This window comes from Crinia signifera, chromosome 9, assembly GCF_055691185.1.
Source record: "Crinia signifera chromosome 9, ASM5569118v1, whole genome shotgun sequence".
Taxonomy (NCBI): Eukaryota; Metazoa; Chordata; class Amphibia; order Anura; family Myobatrachidae; genus Crinia; species Crinia signifera.
In genome coordinates this window covers 20,857,119-20,868,857 of record NC_139225.1, presented here as the reverse complement: position 1 = coordinate 20,868,857, position 11,739 = coordinate 20,857,119, and positions in this window count along the sequence as shown.

The following is an 11,739-nucleotide window of genomic DNA, read 5'->3' as shown; positions in this document are numbered from 1 at the left end:
ATCTATTTATCTCATACTGTATATCTATCTATCTATCTATCTATCTATCTCATACTGTATATCTGTCTATCTATCTATCTATCTATCTATCTATCTATCTATCTCATACTGTATATCTGTCTATCTATCTATCTATCTATCTATCTATCTATCTATCTATCTATCTATCTATCTATCTATCTATCTCATACTGTCTATCTGTCTGTCTATCTATCTATCTATCTATCTATCTATCTATCTCATACTGTCTATCTGTCTGTCTATCTATCTATCTATCTATCTCATACTGTGTATCTATCCATCTTCTATCTATCTCTATATATATGTATGTATGTATCTATCTATCTCTCTCATATCTATCTATCCATCTATCTATCTATCTATCTATCTCATATCTATGTATCTATCTATGTATCTATGTATCTATCTATCTATCTATCTATCTCATATGTATGTATCTATCTATCTATCGATCTCATATCTATGTATCTATCTATCTATCTATCTATCTATCTATCTATCTATCTATCTAATGCCGCCCATACACGTCCCTAGCATCCATCACATCGCATTGCATGCCTTGTGCATGTGTTGTGCATGCAATGTGATGAAAACTAAGTACAAAAAGTATGTGCGGGATGCAGTTAAAATCCCTGCGGTCGGGATCCCGGCGTTCAGAATCCCGACGCCGGAATCCCGACCGCCGAAATGCCGACACATTCTCCCTCCTGGGGTGTCCACGACACCCCTGGAGGGAGAATAAATTAGTGTGCCGAGCGTAGCGAGGCACCGGGCCCGCTGCGTGGCGAGCGCAGCGAGCCCGCAAGGGGGGGTGATCCACGTCCCCCCCTTGTCGGCATTTCGGCTGTCGGGATTCCGGCGTCGGGATTCTGAACGCCGGGATCCCGACCGCCGGGATTCAATACTGAATCCGTATGTGCAGCACATACTTTTTGTACTGTGCGATGAGATGCCGCGGGAGTAAGCACCTCAAAGCACACATCGCACAGCCCACATCGGGACGTGTATGGCCACCTTATCTCATATGTATGTATCTATGTATATATCTATCTATCTATCTATCTCATATGTATGTATCTATCTATCTATCTATCTATCTCATATCTATGTATCTATCGATCTCATTCGGTATATCTAACCCTTCCCACTAATGCCTCCCCGTGTGGCAGCTTGACCCTAATGGTGTGTCCATCCATAGTCAAAATCGCATAGCACATATTGCAAAACGCTCCACGCGGCATCGGAATTGAATGTAGAAATTAGGGTGACCACCTCATCCCTATAATTCTGGACACATATTAATTACACAGGTTCTGTGACTGATTAAAACTAACTGAAATGAAGTCTTGTAGTCAGCCGCCACAGAACCTGTGTAATTAATATGTGTCCGGAATTAAAGGGATGAGGTGGTCACCCTAGTAGAAATAGACAGTGCAGCACCTAGCTCTCTGTCCCGCAGGTTCCAGCGGCCGATACCAAATCAATATCAGCGTCCGCAGGATCGGCCCGTGTGGACACAGCTTTACTCTCGCCGCTATGTTTTGAGTCGCAGCGGCTGTGTGTGATGTCATGCAGCCTCCGCCGATATCACTGGGTACACATAGTTATATAACAGCCCAGACTCCTCCTCCCTGGCAGGATGTCAGGGTCATGCTGTGCATGTGTGTATTATTGGGGGCTTGTTCTCCTGAGTCACCATACCCCTCGGGAGTCAGCAGACCATCGCATGATTTCTCTCTCTCTCTCTTCTGCCGCATGTGAGTGGATGTGTATGAGAACACATCTGGGCATTGGGCATTTACCTGTTCCCTAGCCTGCGAGTATACGCAGCCTAGCGAACAAGTCTGAATGAGGCCCCATATTAGACATGCATTAAGTACGCTTAAGAACCATTGCTTGGAAAAAATGCAACACAAGCTGTTTCTATCACTCATCGCAACATGTTAATGTTCTGAGCAACAACCCAACACTTCCTAATGAAGATCTACACAACCCTGGATCCCTGTGTCTGGCTCCAGTGTCCCGTCACTTCCCTATCAGGCACCGCGCAGGGAGTCCGGCTGTGAGTACATGCTATCAGGCACTGTGCAGGGAGTCCGGCTGTGAGTACATGCTATCAGGCACTGTGCAGGGAGTCCGGCTGTGAGTACATGCTATCAGGCACTGTGCAGGGAGTCCGGCTGTGAGTACATGCTATCAGGCACTGTGCAGGGAGCCCGGCTGTGAGTACCTGCTATCAGGCACTGTGCAGGGAGTCCGGCTGTGAGTACATGCTATCAGGCACTGTGCAGGGAGTCCGGCTGTGAGTACATGCTATCAGGCACTGTGCAGGGAGCCCGGCTGTGAGTACATGCTATCAGGCACTGTGCAGGGAGTCCGGCTGTGAGTACAAGGCGTCAGGCACTGTGCAGGGAGCCCGGCTGTGCGTATACAGTGTCAGGCACCGCGCAGGGAGCCCGGCTGTGAGTACACGGCGTTAGGCACCGCGCAGGGAGCCCAGCTGTGAGTAAACAGCGTCAGGCACCACGCAGGGAGCCCGGCTGTGAGTATACAGTGTTAGGCACTGCATAGGGAGCCCGGCTGTGAGTATACAGCACCAGGCACCATGCAGGGAGCCCGGCTGTGAGTATATACGTCAGGCACCACGCAGGGAGCACGGCTGTGAGTATACAGTGTCAGGCACCGCACGGGGAGCCCGGCTGTGAGCATACAGTGTCAGGCACTGCATAGGGAGCCCGGCTGTGAGTATACGGCGCCAGGCACCACGCAGGGAACCCGGCTGTGAGTATACGGCACCACGCAGGGAGCCCGGCTGTGAGTACAAGGTGTCAGGCACCATGCAGGGAGCCTGGCTGTGAGTACATGATGTCAGGCACAACGCAGGGAGCCCGGCTGTGAGTATACAGCGCCAAGCACCGCACAGTGAGCCCGGCTGTGAGTACACAGCGTCAGGCACTGCACAGGGGAGTATATGGTGTGAGCCTTGCAGCGTTGCTGTGTATTCAATGACTGTATTTTGTTAGCACTTTTTATAGGAAAACTAGTCGCAGTTATACAGAATAGTGATATGGTGATTAGCATTAATGCCTCACAAACACACACAACGCTGGGGTCATAGGATCTATTCCTACCATGTTATAATGTTATCGGTGGGGAGTTTGTATGTCCTCTCCGTGTTTCCAGCAGTCCATATCGGTAGGCGGTAGTGCATGATGGAAGATGAACACCGTGGCAGGAACCAAACTATCTCTGTACAGGGCTGCGTCATATGTTGGTGCTATTCCCTCCTATATCCTTGTGTTTTCCTCCTATATCCCTATAGATTGTAAGCTTGCAGCAGGGCCCTCCTACCTCCAAGTCTATCTGTTGCTACCCAGTTTGTTTTATCACTGTCTACAATTGTAAAGCACAACGGAATCTGCTGCGCTATATAAGACACTAACGGAATCTGCTGCGCTATATAAGACACTAACGGAATCTGCTGCGCTATATAAGAAACTGTAAATAAATAAATATATAAATGAAGGTTACTAGCTAAAGGAAATCAATGAGTGATAAAACTTGTGTGTGATGACTGGTACCATGCTGTCATGTGTTTGGCACCCAACTGTCATGTGTTTGGCTCCCTACTGTGATATGTTCTGCCCCTAACTGTCACATGTTAGGCTCCCAACTATCATGTGTTCAGCCCCAAACTATCTGGTGTTCAGCTCCTAACTGGCAAGTATGTGGCTCGACCACTGAAGGTCGACATGCATCAAGGTTGATATGGGCAAGATCGACAGTCAAAAGGTCCCCATGAGGTTTTTCACCTTTTAGTCCCGAATGTTGACACAGTCGACACCGGAACGTTGCGCCTTGTCCCCTTGCATGGCTCGCTGTGCTTGCCATGCTTCCGGCACAGTGCCTCGCTACTCTCAGCACACTATTTTATCTCCCTCCACGCCCTAGTGGATTGTAGGGTATGAAATACTGGCTGTTGGCACATGTCACGACACCGGAAAACAGGAGGCTGGGTAGTGATAGGGGTGTATGGGCATAAGGGGGACTAAAGAGGAGGGTGGGGGACACTGTGCAGCTTCTGCCAGTGGGTGAGGGTCCAGTGTGGCAGTACAGGACGGTGGCCCTGAGTCAGTGTCTCCTCCTACTGGGTGGGAGTTACGGTGCATGAGAGCAGGAGGCTGGGTGGTAAAGCATGATAGGGGAATGTGGGCAACACAGCGTCAGCGACTCCCCAGTGGTGGAAGTTACGGTTCAGGAGAGCAGGAAGCTGGGTAGTGATAGGGGTGTGTGGGCATAAGGGGGACTAAAGAGGAGGGTGGGGGACACTGTGCAGCTTCTGCCAGTGGGTGAGGGTCCAGCGTAGCAGCACAGGAGTACAGGACAGTGCCCCTGAGTCAGTGTCTCCTCCTACTGGGTGGGAGTTAGGGTGCATGAGAGCAGGAGGCTGGGTGGTAAAGCATGATAGGGGAATGTGGGCAACACAGGGTGAGCGGGTCCCCACTGATGGAAGTTACGTGGCAGGAGAACAGGAGGCAGGGCAGTGATAGAGGTGTGTGGGCATGAGGGGTAGTAAAGGTTTTTGGCTGTTGCTGAGTAGGGATAGGGATTGGTGCAGACGCCATCGATGGTTGGCATTGATGGGGATTTTGCACCCTGCCATCGATAGTAGTAACATATTACTTGGATAACCATCGATTGTTGTAGCTATCGATGGTCATCCATTATATCTGACTGAATAGGCCGTGGGTCAATCAGAACTTGGTGGCGGGACTTCCGGGTGTGGGGGGCGGAGCTATGCTCCGTGTCCCGGCACCATAATTGAAATCATTGATGGTTGATGGGCATCCCTAGAACTGGAGGAGGGTGGGGGATAGTATGCAGCTCCTGGCAGTGGGTGAGCGTCTCCTCCCACTGGGAGGGACCAAAGCGTGCATGAGAGCAGGAGGCTGTATAATAGTGGTATGTGGGCAAGACATTGATAAAAGTTGTGGCGCTGGTGCAGAGGACCGTTGGGACACTTCTGGCAGTGGGGGAACCAGCAGCGTGGCAGCCAGGGCCGGATATCCCACCCAGGGGCGGCACCTGCTTGTGGCGGTACAGGATCCCCCTTTGTCACGGGGGGTACGTGAAGTGCGGGAGCGGGGTCGCGAGGGTCCGCTGGGGGGTGGAATTGCCGGAAGGGGGTCAGGGGGGGGTCTGCAAATTGCGGGAGGGGGGTGTACGGGGATCCGCGATTAGTGGGAGGGGGCGGAGGTCCGCAAATCGTGGGAGGGGGCGCGGGGGGCTTGAATCGCGGGAAGGGGGTCCGCAAATTGCGGGAGGGGGGTTGTCTGGGTCAGTGAATTGCGGGAGGGGGGGGGCTGTGGATGTCCGTAAATGGTGGGAGGGGCGCGGGGGTGCTATGAATCAAGGGAGGGAGGCACAGGGGGGGGGGGCGTGAATCGTGGGAGGGGGCATGAATCGCGGGAGGGGGGGGGGTCGTGGGGGGCTGCGAATCGCAGGAGGGGGGTGCGGGGGGTGCCGTGAATTGTGTGAGGGGGGGCATGAATCGCGGGAGGGGTCCGCGAATCGCAGGAGGGGGTCTGCAAATTCCAGGAGGGGGTGTGGGAGGGGGGTGTGAATGGTGGGGGGGTCCGCGAATCGCGGGAGGGGGGCGCGGGAGTTGCTGAGGGGGTCCGCAAATCGCGGGAGGGGGGCGCTACGGGGAGTTCCGTGAATCACGGGAGGGGGCGGGGGTCTGCAAATCCGGGGGGGTTAGAATCGCGGGAGGGGGGGGCGAATTGCGGGAGAGGGGTCACAAATTGGAGAAAGAGGGGGGTGCTGTGAATCGCGGGAGGGGGCTGTGGTCCGCAAATGGCGGGAGGGGGAGCGCGGGGGTCCCGCGAATCGCGGGAGGGGGCACTGCGAATCGCGGGAGGGGGGGCCCCGCGAATCGTGGGAGGGGGTGTCGTGGGGGACTGCGAATCACAGCAGGGGGTGCCGTGAATTGCGTGAGGGGGGACGTGAATCGCGGGAGGGGTTTGCGAATCGCAGGAGGGGGTCTGCAAATTGCGGGAGGGGGCGCAGGAGGGGGGTGTGAATGGTGGGGGGGGTCCGCGAATCGCGGGAGGGGGGCGCTACAGGGGGTTCCGTGGGCGGGGGTCTGCAAATCTGGGGGGGGCGCTACGGGGGGGGGGGGTTCCGTGAATCGTGGGATGGGGGTGGGGGTCTGCAAATCATGGGGGGTGGTAGAATCGCGGGAGAGGGGGCGCGAATTGCGGGGGTGTGGATCATCTAACAGACCACACTTAGGTCGACAGTCATTAGGTCGACAGGGGGGAAGGTCGACAGGGGTATAGGTCGACATGGGTCAAGGTCGACAGGTGTTTATGTCGACATGAGGCAAAGTCGACGTGGGTTAGGTCGACAGTTCATTAGGTCGACATGGGTTTTTCACTGTTTTTTACCCGAATGTCGACACAGTCGACATGGACACAGTTGGAGGTGAACCGCACCCCCTCGCTTCACTCCCGATGCTTCAGACACTTTTTTATTCTCCCACCACGCCCTAGTGGATGGTAGGGCATGAAATACCACCTGTTGGCACATGTCGGCTCAAAAAACAGTGAAAAACCCATGTCGACCTAACGATCTGTCGACCTAACCCATGTTGACCTTGCCCCATGTCAACCTAAACACCTGTCGACCTTGACCCCTTGTCGACCTATACCCATGTCGACCTTCCCCCCAACGTGGTCGACCTAATGACTGTTGACCTAAGTGTGGTCTGCGAATCGCGGGAGGGGGGGTCACGGGTGTCCCGCGAATCGCGGGAGGGGTGGTCGCCGGGGGACCCGCGAATCGGGGGAGGGAGATCGCGGGAGTCCCGCGAATTGCGGTAGGGGGGGTCGCGGGGGTCCCGTGAATCGGGGTCGGGGGGGTCCTGCGAATCGGGGGAGGGGGGGTCTCGGGGGTCCCGCAAATTGCGGGAGGGGGGTCGCGGGGGTCCCGCAAATCGGGGGAGGGGGATCGCGCGGGGGGGTGATGGCAGAGGGGTGGTGCGGGAGTAATGGTGGATGGTGGCTGTGGAGTAATGGTGGATGGTGGGCGTGTACTGTAGCCCTGGCTGGGCGGGGAGAGGTGATGTCAAGGGGGTGGAACGTTATATACATGAAAATGTTCTACACATAGAACACTGGTCTTTTCCCTAGGGGGGGCGGGCTTGTGTATCCCGCTGGGCGGGAACGTTACCCACACAGGGGATGAGTGACAGATCTGGCTAAATATATAAGAGATATTATTATTATAGATTTATTCTTATTATTATTATTATTATTATATGGAACCAAAGGCATCAATAGTGGCATAACAATGGCCAAAGTCGTGGGTTGAGGGAGCCGGCGCTGTAGGGGTGCAGCATGGTCTCTGAAGATTCCAATGGGTCTGTAATCTGATGAAAATGTCCCTGCAAAAATGGCCACCTTGGAGGAGACTACTAAAAATGTCCCTCCAAAATTGGCCAAAGGAGACAAATGTATAGCTGCTAGAGGTCATACTGGGTAGCAGATTCCGGGTAGCGATATATATATATATATATATATATATATATATATATATATATATACATAGGCGAATCTAGAATTATGGTAATGGGTGGTCCCAGATCTAGACATAACAGCAGGGGGACCTTTGCACGGCTAAGCCGCGCAGCTAAGCCACGACAGAAAATGCAGGGATTTACCCGGGAATATGGTCCCAGGATCATGCAGGGACATTCCCAGGCTGACCCCTTATACACCAGCATTTTCTGGTGTGAGGGGGAGAGACAACCACTCCCCTCTCCCTACCCCCCTTTAACCAACCAGCTATATCTTCGGAACCAACTGACCAATTTACAACTTTTGAGTTGGCTTCAAATGATTTTGTTCCCGTGAAACTGGGCTGTTTGGTTCCAGAGAAATCTGCCCTCAAAGAACATAAACAGCGAGAAATTACATTTAAGAAATGAAAAAAAAAAAAAAAAAACGATTTAACTTCAATATCCCTGGAACCAATTAACCCATATAGATCCAGCCTTATATCAGATTGAAGGCCCAGCGATTTGGGTTCGACTGAGATCAATCTCAAGCTTCAGTGATGCCGAAGGGGAACTGGCAGCCGTTGAACTGGGTGGGGGTAGGAATTAGCGGGTCCCATGTTATCCAATAGGGAAAACGTTCCAGCTTTGCCTGGTCGTATCTCCGGTTCCCAGGGGGCTAGAAACACGGGGCTGTGATCGTTGGAAAGCCCCATCCCTCAGCTACAAAATGGGCTAATGGGTGGTCCTGTGCACCCCCGGACCACCCCCTAGATTCGCCTATGTATATATATATATATATATACACACACACATGAACGAGCATATCACCCCCTGGCAATGGGCAAGTGAGCAAAAACAAATTACTGGTAATGAACAAGAAACTGTTGGAAATGAGCATGAAAACCCTGGCAACGAGCATGACACCCCTGGCAATGAGCATTTAGGTAAGAAAAAAATATATAATAAATGTTGGGGGAGGAGCAGAATTTCTTAAAGCAGGTAGGGGGGTTTTGAAAGATTTCTAGTTACACCACTAGGCATCAGGTGTTATAATTGCTGCTCAGCAACGTCATTTATTATACGTGCAACATAATGGCGTCTGGTTCCAAGGGTGCGACCCCCTGCGCCATGTCAAGCCCAAACAAACATCATCTTATATGTCTTTTTAATTGATATTGACACTAGAAACAGCTTATATTTCTGAGAGGGGGGTGCGAGAGCGCTGAGACCGGTCTCCGGTCTGGAGAGATTTATCATTACGATGTGGTGACAGCTGTGAATTTGGATGTAGTAACAGGAGAAACTCCCAGGAGTGTCGCTATGTACAGACTGTGTGTGTGGTTTGTGTATGTGTCATTACTTTGTGTGTGTGTCTGTGTGTTTTTGACAACTTTGCCAAACAAATCCTATCCATAACTAGTAGCTGGAGAATTTGCGCACAGTGGGGCTGATTCGGCTTTTTTAGCAAAGCAAAAAAAACATGCAAATGGGCAAAATCATGCTGCACTGCAGGTGAGGCAGATGTAACATGTGCAGGTTTGGGTGAGGTGTTTTAAAACTGAAATTTAAATTGTGTTGAAACAATAAAAATGTGGGCTGCATGCAAAAGTTGCCAGTATTTACCCTGCACAGAAACAATATAAATGTATTTGCTCCCTTGCACAGCAACATGGTGATCCAGCCACAAAATTACTAACTAATTTGCTTTAGAGGGTGTGGCCTAATGAAAAGGGGCCTGGCATATACACGTGGCTCCCCACGAGGCCACGCCCCGTTTTCGGCGCTGTGGGGGCATGCCCAGCAGATCCGTGAGCTGCTGGCTATGTCCCCAGCCCCTCCGGCTGCAGGAATAGAAGCTGTACGGATGCGCACAGCGTCTGTTCAGGGTGACAGGGAGGGGACTCCCAACTGCAAACCCCCCCGCCGAGGGACACTACCGGCCGCGGAAAGGGATATGTGAACTTCCCAAGAAACCGGGACGTTCCATGATAAGCGGGACAGTTGTAAGGTATGATCTAAGCTGTGCACATGGTTCATCCTCCCGGCCCCCCCGGGAAAGGTGGGCAAAACTCCCGGATTCTGGGGGACCCCGCTCCCCCTTCCAAAGTTGCACAGCCAATATCTTTTGCCACACACAGCCTTCGTAAAATTAGAGGGAACATTGCCGGTAATGGTGAAGAACCTTTGGCAGATGATGCCACGGCTGGTGGGTCACACCGTAAGCTTCAAAAGTGATAAAATGGAGAGGGATAAACAACCAACCAATCAGCTTCTGCCTAACATTTTTCAAACACAGTCTGTGACATGGCAGGTAGGAGCTGATTGGCTGGCTGTTTATCACTCTTCATTGTATCACTTTTGAAGCTTAGTGCGTCTGGCCCAATGTGTGTAGACACTCCAGCAATGCCAGACACCTCCTGCTTCCTCCGTCATTTATTTTGTTAGAATTTAAATAAATACTGAAATATAATATAAGTACCACACAGATCAGTCTCATCTGCTCCTGATGGGCAAAATGTATATATTTTGTTTTAATTTATTCCTTGTGGGTTTTGTAGTTCTACAGCAGTGAGCTCCAGGGTACTAGCTGGGCCTGGTTACTGTATGTCACCCAAAAAATCACAGGGATCATCTCTCTGCAAGCTTTGTGTTTTTATTATACTTTATTATAAGGACAGAGAAAGAGAGGCAGACATTATACTCCACACACAGGCAATGGGGACAGAGATGATCAGATTCTGCACAATTCCTCCTGCGACATCAGATTCTCAGGTGAATTATTTGTTCTCCTCCTTCTGTATGATCTGCGTACACACAATGCAATTCTGGCTATCGATATTGACTTTATAGTCAGAATCGAATATAAAGTTAGTCAGAATCGCACCGTGTTCAGCTGCATTTGATCCCGTTGCGGGCACCCATTTGGTCAGTATCTAACAGAACAATGGACGATGCCGGCAAATCTGTCATGATTTTCACCTGAAGAATTCTTTTGGCCTAGAGCCAAACTGCAAGATAGTCTAAAGGTCTGTAACACACTTGCTGATTTTGCCCAGCGTATATGGACAGCGATGGTAGCTGAAATCGCTGCGATGAAAAGTGCTCTGTACATACACACTGAGCGATTTTCTCCCTGCCCAGCGATTTTTCGCTGCTGTGAACGGCTTTCCATAGCAGGACGCTAAAACCAGCAGACAAATGGCAGCCGCCGGCAAAAATGCACCCCATACACACTGACGAACGGCAGCCGCTACCGATCAGCATGCTGACATACATTCACTGGCTGCAAGCTTGCAGGCAAGTAGAGAATGCTGCACTCTGATTGGTCGATAGCTCCACCCATTCCACCAGCAGCATGGTGACAGGCATTCACTTTCTTGCTGCAGACTCGGAGGCAGGTTGCGAATGCTTCACTCTGATTGGTCGCTAGCTCCACTCATCCACCAATCAGCATGGTGACAGGCATTCACTGTCTGGCCAGGGCCGCTAAGAGAAATCCTGGGCCCCGGTACAACAACTTCCTGGGGCCCCCACGGACGGAGCTCCCCGCACACTCTGCAGACCCTTGTTACACTACTGCTTCCAAGGTGGATAAAGGGACAAAAATTTACACCGTAATGCCGTAATTACACGTCACACACCCATTACATATTATACCACATGCCATAATGCTCGTTACACGTTATGCCACACACCGTAGTGGGCAGTACACATTATGCCATACACCGTAATACCTATTACATATTTTACCACATGCCATAATGCCCATTACATATTATTCCACATACCGTAATGCTCATTGAATATTATGCCACACACTGTAATGTCTATTACATATAACACCACACATATTATGCCACATACTGTAAGTTCCGCTTACCTAAATGCTCATTGCTATGGGCTTCATGCTTGATGCCAGGGGTTAACATGCTCTACCAGGGGTTTACATGCTTGTTGCCATGGGCTTACATCCTCTGCCTGGATTTACATGCTCTACCAGGGGTTAACATGCTCTTTGCCATGTGATTAATCTGCTCTGCCAGGGGTTACATGCTCGTTGCCATGGGTTTATATGCTCTGCCATTGGTTACATGCTCTGCCAGGGGTTAACATGCTTGTTGCCAATGGCACCTACACACCCAGAGTGCTATTGGTCC